Below are 11858 nucleotides of genomic sequence, written 5' to 3'. Positions count from 1 at the left end.
ACTCTTTCCATTCTATGTGTAAAAAGGATTTTTTGCTGTGTGTGCACACACTCAGAAAATGTCATTAATTTCTCCAATGTTAACTTTTCCCCTTAGTTTAATTTTAATTTCTTTAATTACTTTCTTCATTGAAACAAATTAACGAGTCTTCCATCAATTCAGTATCACAGCACGGGTTCAGAAAGAAACAGGACAGAGTTCAGAGAGATCAACTAGAATGTCTGAGCCTTCAGCAAATAGCATGAAAGACAATATCCCATAGACTTATTTAATTCTAATACTATTAAGTTTAGAGGGTTTTGCCTGGCTCATCTTTTGCCTGTCTGATAATATGGTCCTCAGACAAAGAAAAAACATTAAAGGGAAAAAATCTTTACAAAGTCAACAATCCAGGAAAAATATCTGGATCTGTTGGCTCAAAGAACATCAAGATTTTACAATGTCAGAGGCCCAGAGGATTAAATGTCCTCAAAAGAGGAATTTAATCATATTTTCAGATATGCATGGTAACTTTCATAATGTAAAAAGGAGATATTGAATTATTTTTTTATTTACAAAACAGTACATTCCAAACCCCTATAACCCAAGGCAAAGACAAAAACCTAAAAGTCTGGAAAAGATCTTTAAGACCATTGAGTTCAATGAACCCAACCCTGCCACGTCCACCACTAAACTGTGAACCCCAGGGCCACATCTGTACCTCTTTTAAATATCTCCAGGGATGGTGACAATCGCTTCCCTGGGCAGCACAGTTCGAGTGCTTGGCAAACCTTTCAGCAAAGAAGCATTTCTTAATATTCCATCTAAACCTCCCCATTTGAGGCTGTTTCCTCTTGTCCTATTTCTTGTTTCCTAGGAGAAGAGGCCGACCCCCACCTGGCTACAGCCTCCTTTCAGGCAGTTGTGGAGAGGGATAAAGGGACCCCTGAGCCTCCTTTTCTCCAGGCTGAGCACCCCCAGCTGCTCCTCATGTGCTTCAGACCCTGCAGCAGCTCTGTTGCCTCTGTCTGGACATGCTCCAACACCTTCATGTCTTCCTTGTAATAAGGGGCCCAAAACTGAACACAGCATTGGAGATCTTGAATTAATTCTGATTAGAAGTTTTAAATGTGTTTGCTGATGTTTTGTACAGGGTATATAAATTAACCCTCCAAGAGCGACATGTGCAGTGATTTATGAAATGGGTATTTTGGACATTAATTATATTAAGACTTTTTTTTTATCTTCAATGATACACAAACATATCATTAGCACACCACAGAAAGTATATATGTAAGTGCCATATAACAAAGGTCAATACGTTTACATACTCTCAGTCCCTCACACTAACTACTGGTTTTGAGTGAAATATGAACATCTTGCTGTGTGTCATTTGATGTAACAAAAAATACCACTTCGCAAACAAAACAATTTTTACTGCCTTTTCAACCACAGGCCACCACAGCTACAAGAAAAGGTAACATTACACAAGATGCACCTTTGCCAGTCTGACACCTCACCTCTCCATTCATTTTTTGCAGCTGTTCTCTGCACCATCATCAGGGCCAAGCACCCTGTGGTGTGAAGAGCAGGGTGTGACATGTTGGGGTGTGAGAGTCAGTGGCCTTTCTATTAACCCAGGAACACACTGTGCTGGGGTGTTAGCTATCTAAGTTCTATCAGCCTTGAAAGCATCTGTTGTTCTATGTTAGTGGGAGGTGTCAAAAAAAAAGAAATCATCCAATACCTATCACCACAAAACCATGGCATAGTCACACAACTGCTCTATTTTGGATGTTTGGAAGGCAGATAAAAACTGAGAAGGTTTATTTCATGGAATCTTTGGCAAAACACACTGAGCCACAACTGCATTCACCTAGCAAAATGAACACCAGAAGTTCTGGATACAAACTACCAAAATAAGGCTAAAGTAAAAGCCAGGAACATAACAGGAAGTCTGGCTCAATCAGATGCCAAATTATGCTTGTTTTTAATTCTACTGCCCACTTACATCTTGGTGAAGTGATATTTCTCTACTGATTCCCTTCCTGGGTTAGACTAAATTAATTTTATTGATGTCAAATTCAGCCAGCTCACCTTTACTATTTATTTTTAATAGGTTTGATGCAATACATTTTTATTACCAAGATAAGTATTGGTTAAAGCCTCTGCTTTCACTCATTTTGATTGCCTCGTGTAATTAGGAAGTGTAAAAAGAGTGAGCATGAAGTACAAATAACATTTTACATTTACATGTAGATCCTAACAAAGTGAATATGCTTTGAAAAACACCTGCCCTCGAGGTGAAGGACAGAAAATAAACAGGAAGGCACAAAAAAGGAGGATGCTCTAAAGTGCTGTGAAGTAGCATGGCATGTTCAAGGTCTGGACAGAACAGAAAGGATTCCCATGAGTCAAGTCTAACCTGCTCTGACTAATGCAACCAAGCTAAGTTTATACCATTTAAGATTATATATTCCTGATATTTTAAATTTGACGTTTTTAAAGTAATGCAGCATTTCCAAAATCTCCAACCCTATCCAAAGCTCTAAGATGTGAGTGGGCAGTCACAGAGCTACACCGAAGTAGTCAAGGGTTTATATAAGGGCAGAAACACAACCACAGAAAGACAGCAGCAAAGTCTGGGCCCAGGGCTTTCAAATAGGCAGAAGAGATTTGCCATGACTGACCAGACAATTCATATTTGTGAGCCAACATCCCACCGGCAGCAACTGCCAGCTCCTGTTGACTCAGCTGGGACTGTAAGTGAAAGGAATGCCTGATGCAAATCTTTTCCCATATCTTCCAAAAACTGAAAATCAGATTTTCCACAGATAAAATCTCGTTTGCTGGGTAATCTTCCAAGTGACACTATAACAACATTCAACGACATTTGGATTTTATGGAATGGCTGATAAGACTAAATTACAGCTGCAAAGAAGAAAACTTCAAAACACATTCTGTGAGTAGATGCAGAATATTTTTTCAAATAAAGTATTTTTATTCCTGAAAAACTGTTTAATTCATTTTATAAAATGTGAGAAATCAGGTTTGGAAAGCACCAAGCAAGCCTATTTTTCTTCTCTCGCCTAGGGCAGGATGCATTACTCATTTACTGTACTGTACTGTGTTTTCTAGCCCTGTCTCATTTTAAACACAACTTCAAAGATATGAAGCATCCCACACTTCCCATGGGAAACTACTCCAAAATAGAACAGAGGTTTATTTCTGACATTTAATATAATCTCTTCTCCTCAGCTTCATCCCATTACACTCAATCTGTCACCTTCTAACAGAGTTTGAAAATAAGTAGACATGTTTTTTTTGAAATCTTGTTTAAGTTTTGGACACTGTCATCCATATTCTGAGAAAAACACGTTGTGCCACCCCAAGACTATGCTGACTTATTTCTCAAATGCCACCTCCAAAGCCCCACAGCCAGACTTACAGTCACCTTCCTTTCTCAAGGAACTCGGGGGGAAAAATGAAATTAATAGCTTTTTTCCTACTGCTGTGGCTGGGAAAGGCTACAGAAATACAATTGCAGTCGAGACATTTCTCCATAGCCCTTCATCAATCCCAGGGAAACTCACCTATTGGACACCTCTGCTGATCCGTAACAGCAGAGGAAAAGTTCATGTCTATTTCTCACACGAAAATGGGATATCCTGATTTTTTCCAAAGGAAGCCTGATATATCAAGCATTCTTTAACACAGATTCTTTTGAGAATAGGGTTCAATCATAATAATAAAATAGTTGTTTCAATGAAGCAAAGGTGAAAGAGGTGAGATCTGCTGCATAGCAACAGCTGAGGCTCCCAGCTCCCTGACTGCTGAGTTGTTGCATATTGTACCATGTTATACAGCAAAACCTCTGCTTTCCACATCTGATGGAGAAGAAAATGGTATCACTCCCTCCAAATTGGAAGTACAAAAAGATCAGAAGGTAAAAGAATAATTACTTTGATCTTACTTTCCCTAATGGAATCTATTTCCAACTAATACATCTTTCCCACAATTAAACCAACCTGATGAGATCTATAAAAAGGTTTTCTTTGTCCAAAGCATAGGCTTTTAAATTTTGTCAGCACTACCACTGAGATCAGAAAAAGTTCAAAAGGTATGACTGTAAATTTTCTGAATCATTATGGAGTCAAAAGGAGAACTGGTACCAGATTTGGGGTGAATGGATGGCCCACTAGACTTTTAAATAAATTTTTGCTGAAAGCCAGACTTTCACTTAAAAAAAAAAAATTAAAAAATCAAAGAAAGTGAAAACTGACAAAATTAAGACCTGTGAAACTTTCAAATGAATCTATCGTCTGAGCTTTCCATTGGATTTATCCTTCAATACTATTTTTTCCTCCAAAAGATCAGCACAGAGCCTACCAGCAGCAGTAACTTCCTCTGACACACAAAATTACGGTGCAATCAGGAATTCTTTCAAGGGCTGCAGCCTAAGCACATATGTGGTTTCAAAGGAAACAATGCAATTCCATTACCTACAGGTACTAAACAGAGGTGTGTGTTTTTAATCTGATAGCAGGAATAAAATCTATCTTATGTGAAAGGAGATGGAAAAGGATACTGTTAAAAAAATTGCTTACAAGTACTTCGACAGACCAAGCTCTAAGTGACTGTGGTGTTTGAAAGCTTGATTATACCTCTCCCTTCAGATATTCTGGAAAATCTTTGAGACCTGATTATGGGCTGTGATATATTTATCTGAACTGCACTGTACAGACACTTAGTACTGATAAAATACTGATAAAATATAAGTCATACCATGTAATGAAAACAGTATTGAAGAGGAAAGTTGCAAAATCATCAGAGACAAGCATATGCCACCTGCAAAAGACTATGGAAGTTCTTCAAAGGTAAAAACCTTTACTGACATGGGGAAAAAAAACCAACTTAATTCAATTTTATGTTCTTTAATGCTTTAAATTCAAAATTCAGAGTATAGGTTGGAAGATCAACCAAGAAAGTCTTCTCTGGTAAAATCCCTCCTGGAGTTCAACAAGCACCTAGAGATTTTCAGCAATCTATCCACAGGTATTGAAAATCAATCCATAGGGACTGAGAAACCCAGAGACAAGTCGGTTCCAGTGTCTTGGCCACATCATGGCCAGGCCAAAGGCCATAGAAGACCCAGTTATTGACCATCTGAAATTCACACCCTCAACTGGGAACTGCTCATTTCCCCAGAAACTGACCTCCTTAAAGTGCATGCACAGATAGTCATGGCAATGATGTTTTAAAGATAAGAATATCTCCCAAGGAGAATCAGACATGTGCCAAAAACACTGCAGAATTCCAAAGTGAGGACATGTGTGCTGGTGCACAGAGTCAGGCTGGCTGCTCTGCAGGGTTCTGTGACAGAATCATGGAACAACTTGGGGCAGAAGGGACCTCAGGAGGTCCCACAGACCAGGCTCCAGAGCAGAGCCAGAGCAGCTGCAAGATCGGACCAGGCTGCTCAGGGCTTTGTCCAGCAAGGCCGTGAGGAACTCCAGTGATGGAGACGGCACCACCTCTGTGGGTAGCCTGCTCCAATGCATAGCTTTCCTTGTGGTGAACTTTACGAGCAGTGTGAACTGCTCTTATTTCTATTTATGCCCATTCAGTCGTGCCCCCCAAGCCTCCATCTCAAACATATGGTTTTAAAGAATTCATCTCTGTCCAAAATTTACATTTGCATTTTAAAATACAATACTTCACACAGTGTACGACCGTGTACACTGAAGCATATGTCTTCAGTACAAAATAATTTCCCTCTTAATACTGCTCCCAGGTCTTGTGGCTCAGCTGGTAGACTGAATTGCTGCCAGAGTTCCAGTCTAGTTGCTGCTCAGGTCACCTATTTTCTCATGAAATATCTGGATGCTGATGCCAAGAGATGAGCTAGAGTCACATGCAAAGTGCTGCAAAGGCAAGTTAAGTTATTCTGTAGCTTTCAAGTTAACAGAAACATTTTTCATTCAAAAATTGCTTCATGGAGAAGTCATTATCTAATTTTACTAATATCCCTAGGCACATGGATTGTCTTTACCCTCTTATCCTGCTTCTCTGTGTTTAACGTTGTGATATATTACCACCCTTTCTGAATTCTGACACAGATGACCCTGATGCAAATTTCACATCTCAGATTCCACTGCTGAAATTGAGATAACTGATACAAAAATGTTTGTTTCTTTTCCCACAACTAGTTAAAATTCTGTGGTTTAAGTAACTGTTATCAAGTGCAGAGACAGAGATAAGTGGACAAATACATAGAAACATCTGTATAAGACATGCATGGAATAACTTTAGAAGACAAGAGGGCAGAACTAATAGTTGTTCTCAATTTGATAACAGTCCTAAGATGCCAGCAGTGCTTTGTCTCTGCACCCAACCACATCCTTTTATTTACACTTCTGTAGCCTATAAAGAAAAGCTAATCTAAAAATCTACTTGAGAATTTTTTTTATTTTTTCAGAAGAGCTTTTAGAATACTAAACAGGCCTATACATAAAGATTTGACTTGAAGGAAAACTTCTGTTCTTTTACTAGTCCTCAGTATTTAACTTGAAACGTACATACATCTCAGTGTAATTATATGATTATAGACATCTCATGCCCATGGAATCTTCGTGCAAAAATAGTTCTAGTTTATAAATAAAGATAAGGATATGCATTGGACTGACAGCTGGCACTTCAGAGAGAAGCATTTGTGAACTAGCAGGTGATTTTCAAAAAATCTTAAGCCATGTTCAAATAAAACAGCTCTAAGTTCAGATGCTGAGCCAAATTTTATCCAATGTCTCTCTTTTCAGAAAATTCAAATACTTGCCATAAAAGCACCCTGAACATTATGTAACTTCTTCCTTTGTGCAAGAGCAGTTCCCCAGAAATAAAAATGAAAGAACCATCTTCTCCTTAAAAACACACCCATTAGTTAAACGAACTTCCTAAAATATCCAAGACTTTATTCCTATGTCCTTCTTTGAATTTGAATAAATTCAGAGATAATACCCTTCATATATGCTTTTGCATCTTTCTTTTCCTTTCAGCAGTAGGATGCAAGTGGAGAGTCTATGCTGTTTTAATTAAAAAACCAAAGCACAATTAAAACACACATTTTTTTATTTTAAGATCTGAATTGTCAATATGTAAAATGAACATATTTTGCTTGTAGAATTCCCATGGGTAATTTTTTGTTGCTGTTAAGAAATCGTTCTCTTGCATAATATTACAAAGGGCCAAGATTGAAACCACCAATGTAATATTTACTTGAGCACAAGTTCATGGGGGAGGGGGGAACCCTAAACAAAAATGAAACCCAAACAAGATTAGTTTTCAATGATGTAGCTGAAGACAAAGTAAATAAATTAGTTTGGGGATTTACCTGTCACTAGTGGAGAAGCTTCTCACAGAAATCAGAAGACTGAAACATTAGGAGAGCAGACACGCTCTCCTTCAATTTGCTGTATTATCAATCACAATTTTCAAGTTGTTTTTCTATACTAGTTTAGACTAGTATAAGAATAAGAATGGCAACCTCTGTAATAACCATTGTGGAACACAGAGTGTAGCAGGAAAATTTTATATCCTACTAATGGCAATGTCTCAGAAATGTGTTCTAGAAGCAAATACTTTCTTTTGAGCCAATTTTATAACTCATTGTGCAGTCTGTCACAGACCCCAAAGTTGTGTTTCTCCACATTGACAGTCACAAATAAAAGGCTTCCTACTAAATCAGGCAGTTTCAAAAGGCAGTACAGGGTCATATTGATCTTGCAAGACAGAAATAACAGACAGATTCCCCACCATGATATTTTGATTCAAAATTATGTAGGAAATACCAGGAACAAATAGCAATTCCCAGGATATGCAAAAAAAAGGGAAATATAATTACATGAATATATGAATTAAGGTAACCTTTTTTCCTAGATAAGAATAATAAACATATGCAATTTCACATACTTGCTTATCAACTAAGAACAGTATTTTACTTGGGCCCAGGTACACATCAATGTGAGAATGCAATTGTGATGAGTGACATTGTATCACACTTTGAGCTGTGCTCCTAATATACTCTCCAAGAGATAAATCCATGTATTCTTTCTTTTACATGCTGTATATGTAAGAAAGCAGAGCAAGATTAAAAATCCAATAAAAGATGAAATAATGTCTTAAAAGAATTCAAACCTATTTATTGTTTTGGAACAGTCCTTATTTTCATTCTTCAGGGCAGTTCCTCTCAATTATTTTGTTCAAGGAGTTGGATCCTAGTGACTACAAACAAGTAAGGCAGTAGATCTAACGTTACAGCACACAAAGGAGCAATGCTATTTACTATTTTACATATAAGTGAGCGTATTTCAAACTGTTACACCACAGAGCATAGATAGATCATGATGCTTAGAGATTTCTAGAAAAAGGGATCATTTTAGATCAAATCTGTACAAAGACAGATGAAGAAATACTCCCATTTTTGTACTTTCTAACCTTTAGGATAAGAAAAATTCCAGACCTACACAGAGAGCCATCCCAAAAAGAAGACATGAGGGGAGACACATCATCCCAGCTCTGCTGTAAACCACCGTCACACAAATGTTCACAACTCTCAGTAACAACACCTTTCAAGAAATACACTCCTAGTTAATAAGAGCATCCAAATCCAGATTCTCATGAGGCTTACAGCTTTACTGCTAATGCTTTATATGACACCAATCCAAAAACCCAGTGTCAAAGACTTTCCAAGAATAACAATGTGTTAATACAAAGACTTAAAAATTGAAGTCCCAGCATAAGTTCATATATCCCAAAGCAGAGAGGCATCCAAAATACCTATCATAGATGTCATACAATATAAGTTGAAATTTGGAGGAGTAGGCAAATACATTTTTCAGTAGCCAGGGGATGATGAAGACTACACTGAATAGTCATGTATGTATCTTCGAGGCACAGATGGCAACACATCTTACTATTCATCAGGTAGTTTACTTAAAAATCAATCCAGAATTAATTCATGGTTAAACAATCCTAAATCCCAACACAATAAGACTTTTTTCACCCCATCTAGCTAATTAGTGTTTTAACTGCTACAGCACTTTATTCTTATCGTGGCTTCAGTTTACACCAACATGTTGGTTTTGCATGGCCTGGTTTTTGGTAGCAGGGGCCATGGGGGGTGGCTTCTGGATGAAGATTCTAGAACCTTCCACCATGTCTGGCAGAGCCAATGGCTGATGGCTCTGAAGATGGACATGCTACTGGCCAAAACTGGGCCAATGAGAGAGCTTGGTAACACCTCTGTGATGACATATTTAAGAAGAAAATCAAAACAAAGTCACACAGTTTTGCCTTCTAGTCAGAGAAGAGGAGGTGGTGAGAACATGTGAGGAAAGCAACATGGAACACCACGGTCAGTGGAGAAGGAGGGGGAGGAGGTGCTCCAGGCCCTGGAGCCGAGGTGCCTCTGCAGGCCATGGTGCCGACCATGGTGAAGCAGCTGTGCCCCTGAAGCCCATGGGGATCCACGGGGGATGCAGAGATCCACCTGCAGCCCGTGGGGGAGATGGTGCCCGTGGCAGAGCAGGTGGATGCCTGGAGGAGGCTGTGTTCCAGTGGAACACCCGTTCTGAGAGTGGAGCCGCGTGGGAGAGGTTCGTGGAGAACTGTCTCCTGTGGGAGGGACCCCACAGGCTCACAGGGGAAGGAAGGACTCCTCTCCCGGAGCAGCGGAAGAAAATCTCGGTGCTGAAATGACCAAACCCCCATGCCCTGTCTCCCTGCGCTGTCGGGGGGAAGGAGGGAGGGGTTGGGGGAAGAAAAGGTGTGTTTGAGGGTTTATTTTACTTCTCGTTATCCTCCTCTGATTCTGTTAGCAATACATTCACTTTGTACTTCTAAGTTGAGCCTGTTTTGCCCTTGGAGTATTTTCTCCCAGTCCTTATCTCAACTCCTGAAGCCTTCATGAAATTTTTCTCTCCTCTGCCCAGCTGTGGCAGGGGAGGGTGAGTGAGTGACTTTCGTGGGCCCCTGACGTTTGGCCAGTGTCAAACCACGGCATCAGGCCTTGTTCTAAACTGCTCAGTCATAAATGCCATTGCAGGAAGAGCAGAAAATCCCACAGCTCCTCCTGTGAATCATTTGTCTGCACTGACTTTGTGCTGCTGCCTGAGCTGTGGGGCCTGAATTGCCTCCAGGCAGCCAGGATTGTTCCCAAATGTCATCCCCTGGCTCTAACTTGATACGGTCTTGTTCCCCCAAAGCCCATATTCAGAGCCCAGCACTGGGAATAAACTAAAAATGCAGTACCAGAGGGTTCTGTTATCCTGAGGATTTGGGGGATATTTGGCAAAAATTCATGGGGGCCCAGGTTGGACTAAGCTTTTAACACTCCCTGGATTCATGGGATCGAGGATTCCAGCATGCACCGCGCAGGTTTTTTCAGGGAAATTCCTTGATCCCCAAATCCACATGAGTTCAAAGCAAAAACCCCTGGGAGTTGAAGGCAACAGGATGTTTCTTGGGAATTTTGAAGTATTCGGTGTGTCCTCAATGTTAGGTTTGAATTAATGCAAATTTTCCAGGATTGTGTGTTCGGAGTTTCTGGTTTAGGGATGGCAAGGTCTGGATTTGGATTTGTGGGCACCAAGCACTCCTTGTGTCAGCTTTAGGTCTGGACTGGTGGGAATTGTCGGAGAAAAGAGAAGGGAATTGAAATGCACAGCTCCATTCTTGGAGAAATGATCAGCATGGGAGAAAAGAGGGTGTGGAACTGCTGGGAGCTCCTGGAGTGAGGGAATGAGCTCCTTTGTACACCTGCCCTTGCACTCAGACTGGCAACAGACCAGGTGTGAGCTGTGAGGACGAGGAGAGGGCAGTTCCTGATGGGGGCCGCTTTAGGAGCGGTTTCCTCAGCTCACTTTTGCATGGAGATGCTGGAGGAGAGGGGCTTATGGTGGGCTCCTGGGGGGCCTCTTATGGAACAACGATGAGAGCATCTCACAGGGCCTGGGGGAAGCACCTGGATGCACTTGGATGTGGAGCATTGCTTAAAGGAGGTGCCGAGGGACAAACCTTTGTGCCAGGCAGGAGTGGGTGAGCCAGTGTGTGTTAATGCAGGGGGATCTTTCTCCTTTCCCCTTTCCCCTTTTGATTTCATCTTGCCAGTCCCTCCCAAGTGCCCTCAGACCCTCCCCAGTGCCCCCAGGAAAAATGGGGGTTATGAGGACAAAAGGAGTTTAAATTGAGGGAAGAAACTCCTCTTCCATTATTGTCTGTGTTTGAACTGGGGGGCAGGGATCTCCCTTCAGCTGTCATTTTAAGGGTACTGATTGAAGGAAAACCTGCCTTTTCCATAGTGTTGGGGTATCAGTTGACAGGGAATCCCCGTGTTCCATTTTAAATGGAAGGGAAAAGAACGGATATTGCCATTTTATGGGTTTGAAATGAGGGTAGCCCCCCATTTTCATCATCCTAAGGTTTAAATTGAGGGGGAAGCCCTGTTGTCCCTGCTTTTTAAGGGTCTGAATTGAGGGTTCCCCTTTTTCCATCTTTTGAGAGATTTAAATTGAGGGAAAACCCACTTTTTCTGATATATTAGGGGATTAAATTGGAGGGGAGAACCCATTTATTTGCCGCTGTATTGCTTTAAATTGAGGTAAACACCCCCTGTTGCCTCAGTTTCCGGGGTTAAATTGAAGGAAACTCCAGCTCTTCCAGCATTTGAAGGGTTTAAATCGGGGTGTGTCGCTGCATTTGAGGGCGTTTCTGCCCGTGCCCCGGCACCAAACCTCTTGCGCGGGAGCACTCCTGGCCCCTGGGGAACTTCGGAGGTGGAATGGGAATTTGGGGGCTGGCTGCCGACAGGGACTGCCAGAGCCGAG

This window comes from Corvus brachyrhynchos, unplaced genomic scaffold (genome assembly GCF_000691975.1).
Source record: "Corvus brachyrhynchos isolate BGI_N302 unplaced genomic scaffold, ASM69197v1 scaffold281, whole genome shotgun sequence".
NCBI classification, from domain to species: domain Eukaryota; kingdom Metazoa; phylum Chordata; class Aves; order Passeriformes; family Corvidae; genus Corvus; species Corvus brachyrhynchos.
The sequence above is the reverse complement of the archived record's forward strand: the minus strand, read 5'-3'. Positions refer to the sequence as shown.